Source organism: Sorex araneus, chromosome 10 (assembly GCF_027595985.1).
Source record: "Sorex araneus isolate mSorAra2 chromosome 10, mSorAra2.pri, whole genome shotgun sequence".
NCBI lineage: Eukaryota > Metazoa > Chordata > Mammalia > Eulipotyphla > Soricidae > Sorex > Sorex araneus.
In genome coordinates, this window is record NC_073311.1 from 28,704,572 (window position 1) to 28,710,571 (window position 6,000).

Sequence of the window (6,000 nt, forward strand, 5' to 3'; positions counted from 1 at the left end):
TTTCGATTGTACTTTTTTGCCTCTCTGGGATATATTCCCAGCAGTGGTATTGCTGGGTCAAATGGTGATAATTTCTATAAAAAAAAATCTTCTCTACTTATGGTCTATATCTGAGATGGTCAGAGTTGGGATTTCATTATGTGAAATTTGGCATAGAACACAATTAAACCACCAAATTTACTCCTTAAACTATTACAGAAAGAATTTATCAAAGTTTTTGTACTTAAAGCCTGTGGAAGTCATATTGGACAAATAAATCATAGTTTTTTTGTGCCTTCTATCCTTTTGAGACTTAAGAAGACAACAAAAACATTTAGAAATTCCTGCTTCCTGTTAAGATTTTCTCAAAGAGACACTCTTGCTTAACTGTAAGTTTAGGTCAAAGTTCTAAGACTTAATAAATTCAAATATTTTCCTCAAGGCAGCCATGGAAAAAAAAAAAGAAAGTGAGTTCAACTCTGGGACCATCCTTATAGAGTTAAACCAGTAACAGGAATACAAATTAAGAGTTGGCCTGGAGATAGCAAATGTGACACAGAAACAGTTCCCTTAATTATTTTTGAATATTTACGTGAAGAAAAATATACTGTAATGGTATATTATTATATTTTATCATGAATTCCATATCACCTTAGGAAATCAGTCTCCTCCCCACTCCCTGCCACCCACAAATGAGTATACAAGTTAGGAAACTGAGAAATAGCATTTGAAGTATAATTTGGGTCTTATCCTTCTTGATTGTTAAAATCCAAAGTTGGAAAGTCAAAAGACAGTTAAGACAAGAGTCTTCTTACTAGTAAATAGTTTTCAAACAGGAATGACAGCAAATACTCACTTAAGAAAAGAACAGAATGACTTTATAGCAAGCACTTGCTAGTGTCTCCAAATTTTGATAGAATTAGAATATGCTAGAAACTTTTGCAACATAGTTGAAAATAAGTACTTGGTATTCCCTTATATAAATAAGACTCTTCCACAACTATTTTCAAATGTCAATATAAAGATCTATAAGACACTGTGCTATGATTAATTTCCCTTCCCATGTAAATCAGAATATTAAAACATGTTTTGTATGTCTTTAACCAAAAGCTAAGTAAATTGAAGAAATTCAGACTCAGAATTTTCCAGCAGTCTTGCAACCTAAGGAAAGTAGCTCTTGCTTGTATTTGCAACTGTTTTTATAAAGATTCAAACTCACAGTTAAGGTCAACATCTGGCTGGGCTTAACATTCGCATTTGACAGTTTTATTCTCATTAAGAAATGTTTATATTTTCAAAGCAAAAGCTGTCTTTTATTTTAATAAAAGTCTCCATATATTTAATTTGTTCTTTAATAGGTGGATTTGCATACTGGAACTACTCTGTGAAGTAGGAATTGAAGACTATCTCATACACATGTTATTATAGCAGCATAAAACACAAATGAAAGGAGCAAAGGCCACATTATAATGAGCATGAAAATTTTCTGTCTGGTTTTCTATTTCCTTTTTATATTTTTGAGAAAAAAAAGTGAGGAAATGGGAAATATTTCTGTCTTCTTTTTCTGCTATGCTTGATAATTCAACTATTTGATAGGTATGAAGAATATGCCGAGTAATTTCTCAAACTAATCTTATTTTCTAATTCTATCAATTTATAAGTAATGCTTGATTTAGCACCAAATAGTACTTCTATGCTTAATATATTTTAGTATAACTGTGAAGCAGATGGTTTTATGTGATACACCTCTAAAATACATACATATGTATCATAGATCATTCAGGTGGCTTCAACTGAAGCTTACTCCATGTTTACTATGACAAAATGCAATAAATATAGGAACTGTTTATGGAGCTTATGTTGTTCACAAGCTATGATTTTGTTATTTCCTGTGCATGAACTCCACCATCCACATGAACATAGACAATAAAAACTATGCAGCTGTGATTTAGAGATATGTAGGTCAACTAATTACATTACATTGTATTACAATTTTTTTAAACTTCAGTTCTATATTCTGTCTCTTTTGAGACAGAGTTAAAGAAGAGATATAAACAACTGAGGTCCTCAGTAAAGTTAAATGTAAATCCGTGAATATAGGACATTTTATGCCTTACATGCACAGAAGTAGTCTCGTTAGAGACTTAATTGTCTTAATTGCCTTCCTCTGTGGGCACCAATTAGATGTCCTGAAATATTCATAATCTGGCCAATTTAGGAGAAAATACAGTGATGTGCTTTATTCCTTCATAATGCTTTGAATCACCAAACATCATGGGCACTCAATAAATATTAAATATTTAATAGCAACTAATAAAATGAAATTATGGTAATATATTTTGCAATGAACTCATAATAAGATGAAGTAAAATGTGTTTTAGTATGAGATCTGGAAACAAAATATTTAGATAGCTGGGTAAGTAAATGAACTCTGTGGGGAGATGTGACACTACTGTGATTATGGTTGGAAAGGTTAATAGGAGGTCATAGAGATAAAAATTTATGGCACCTCGACAACGAAATTGCCCTTCCTCATGTGTATATTTGTACTGTTCATTGAATACCACAAATGTAAATTTGATAATATATTACTAAGCTCCCATCTTATCTTCCTCATGCCCAAACATGAAAGGATTACATTCCATTATTAATTGGTATTTTCTTACTTTAAAATAGTATAAAAATAATTCCTAAAGTTTTTCCTCTATTTATCTTTTTTTTCCACAGTTTGAGTTTTTTTTTCAGAAGGCAGCTGTAATAATAATAGTAATAATAATAATGCTAATCACTTTATCCTTGACACCATGTAATTTAATTATTAAATTCTGAGGAACTCAGGGGTATATGCAGATTTTAAATACTGAAGTATATTTATAGTTAATTTCTGTAGATTTAACTATTTAAATTAGTTACTGGTGGAGAAACTAGGCAGGAAGCAAGTTCACTTTTATTAAGTGAAAGTAAAATGTTTCATAATGGAAAGAGAAAGCATGCCAAATGGAGGAATCCATCGGGAACACTTGATTAAAGTCCCTACACCACGATTCTTGTTTAATTCCTGAAAGGGAAAAAAGAAGAACTCAAAATACTTTTTGAAGAGCTTTTTCTTCCTCTTTTCCATTTTTTGTCTTTCACAATCCCTCTGAGGATAAGAGAAATTGCACTTTAAGTTGCTATTTGGGTGACTCAATCCTTCTCCTCTTTCATTCTTCTAATAAGTCTCCCAAATGCTCCAAAGAAATTAGAACACATTTAAAAGTGCTCTTTGGAAGCTCAACCACTATTTTCTCTCCCAAGCGTATGATTAACCCACTGAAGGGTCCAGAAACTGTGTTCCAGTCCAAATACAGCAGCAGGTACACCTTGCTCCAAATCATACATACCTACTATTCTACCCATTCTAGTGATAGCTTTAACTTGGCAAAAATATCACCAACAGGGGAATTTTGACAAAGAGTCTTTACTCCACAATAAATCATAAATGTGTCAAAAGCTATAATCATATATAATTTTTTCCTCCAGCTTGTATAAAAGCATTGTTATGAACACTGTTTTTGCTCTATGTTTCTGACAGTATAATTCCCTACATGCACAGCTTAAACTTTTAGAATCAGAGAAGCCACTCCTTCTCACTAAAAGTATGATGAGCTAAATTTCAGTTTAGAATAAGACTTTCTCTATTGTGATTGGTTCTGTTAATATGCAGAAGTTTGTTAGCTTTTAACATTTTACTTGATAAACAGATTTTTGTACTTCTAAATATACAGTAAGGTTTTTACATAACAGAATAAAACTGAATAATACACATTATGATATATATATATTAAAATTAACACAACACACAAATAATAACTTCAGTAAGGTTTGTCTATATTAAATCACAAAACTTTTCAAAGCCAATAAATGACTGAAATAAAATATTCAAGAATTAATTCCCTGGAGTTCTTTAGAGATTTTTATCCTTTGTATATTTATATATCATAAACATTAGTGACATCAACATTAATAGCAACATTAGACACAAACTTTGTGTCTGAAAACATATGGAGAAAACAGCAGGATGATGTAGAAAAGATTAACAAACATATAGTACTGAATGAGTTTCAAAAGTATGCATTCTCTTTCATTATGCATCACATCTACAACAGAAAATCCTCAAGAGAATTAATATGAACTTATGATAATGCAGCCTGCAGCACGATTTGTTTTGGTTTTGCCTGATTTTGCTGACAATGCAATTCAAACTATACCCGACTAATCTTTAGTAAAGGAATCAGATTATTTCACTTACAAACATGCAGCCATAAAGTGTCAGTCTCCAGTCAATACCATCTACTTAACATCTTTCTCTTTTTTTTACAGCTTGGGATCCCAGCTCATTAGATCATTACCTGATAAATAGGAAAGGGTAATGAATTGAGAAAATAACTACGTACCTTCAGAGAAAACCTGCCCGATAACAATAATCCATTAGAAAACTGGCAATATCCTCTGATCTATTGCCCGCAAAGCTATGACTTGATGGAGAGTTTCATTCCCTGGGCTCAGTTCTCCAGAAGAAAATCAGCACAATTTAAATATTTCTTGGAATGTGACAGCTCTCTAGATCCCCCGTTGCATTCTGTTCCCCAGGGATGGCAATCTGGTGTTCCTGTGTGCATAGAGCAGTGAAGATGAATTGAAAACGCTTGAGATAAATTAGGAATGGCTAAGTTAAAATTGTCTCTGCTCCAGACTCTCTCATCTGCAGTCTGTAAGCCTGTTTTTCTGTGAAAAAGCTAGATGGCAGGCTGCCTCAGTAAGTTCTTCTTAAGCGACACAGAGCATTTTCAATGAAGAAAAATTCTCCCATTATCTAAGCTAATGTGACTGCTGCTAAATCTAGTTTTTTAAGTGTCTGCTGGCATGAAATACTTTTTCACTACTGCTTTCTTTCAAACTACAGTCTAGAATCCATACTATCATGCTATGTACATTTCTATCGGAGAGAAACATTTTAAGTTTTTAGCTCACAGAAAAAAAAATCTTTTTGCAGTTTTTCCAGTCACTTCTGGATAGAAATTTTTCAGTATCAGTCCGACAGTCACTTTGCTGTCTTCTATAAAATATAGAAGGTTTGGTGTCAAATTGCAGTACCTCATAGTCAATAATTATATTTTTTATTGACAGTTCACTTCTTTTCATGTAAAACGCAAAGATGTTCATTTTAAATGTCAGTTGAAATGCATATACAAGTAGAGGAGAATATATGATTCTAGTATTTGACCACAGGAGAAAATATTGACTTTCTGAATTCTATTTTAGAGAAAACATCCTTCTAGTTAATTCAAGTTCATAAATATTTTCCTTTCTAAAAAAGTGAGTCATTTTAATACTGTTTATTTCAATTGAATTATGCTGTGATACAATAATTTTCTCCACAATTTAAAATTGTAATGATTATTGAGAAGCAGTACACTCTACTTGATGTGTCAACCACACACAAGATACAGAACGTTATCAAAAAATAATGAATTACATTTCTTTAGTTGGATTTTTGTGTAACAACATTTATATTATCAGAAAGAACACTTAAAATAGTTATAAGTGTTATATAACTATAACACTTAATAGTTATATTCCAAAAGTATATGTACATATATATTTAACATATACATATGCTAAAGCAGCAGAAAAAATGAAAAATTATACTTTTATAACTTTCTACATGACATTCTGTAATATTCAATATCTGACTATTGAGAAACCCAAAGAACTACAACACTGCTTCTCTTCAGATGTAACTGTAACAACATTGTTGTAATTGGGGGTCTCTTGAGGTAGGTGTGAAGCATAAATTAGAAATAAACAACTTCAAAGTCCAGTTAGGAAGAATAGTTAACTAGCAAATTAACCAGGACCATGAAAAATGAATTAAGGAAGAAAACAACTGAGGAATGTAAGGACGTAGAAATCGGATCAAATCAAGGAAGGAGAAATTTGGCTATTCATCACTCTCAGCTGCATTTTAAGCAGTGGTTA

At 31.9% G+C, this 6,000-nt stretch overlaps 1 protein-coding gene across 2 annotated transcripts in view; it reads right to left on the bottom strand.

Moving 5' to 3' along the window:
* Window positions 1-4,719, bottom strand: part of MGAT4C (MGAT4 family member C) — a 753,565-nt gene extending 748,846 nt beyond the window's left edge. For both annotated transcript variants that reach the window (XM_055118430.1, XM_055118431.1), the window contains exon 1: window positions 4,416-4,719. The gene's annotated coding sequence lies outside the window, so the exon portion shown is untranslated. The remainder of the gene's footprint in view (window positions 1-4,415) is intronic.
* Window positions 4,720-6,000: the final 1,281 nt, after the last annotated feature.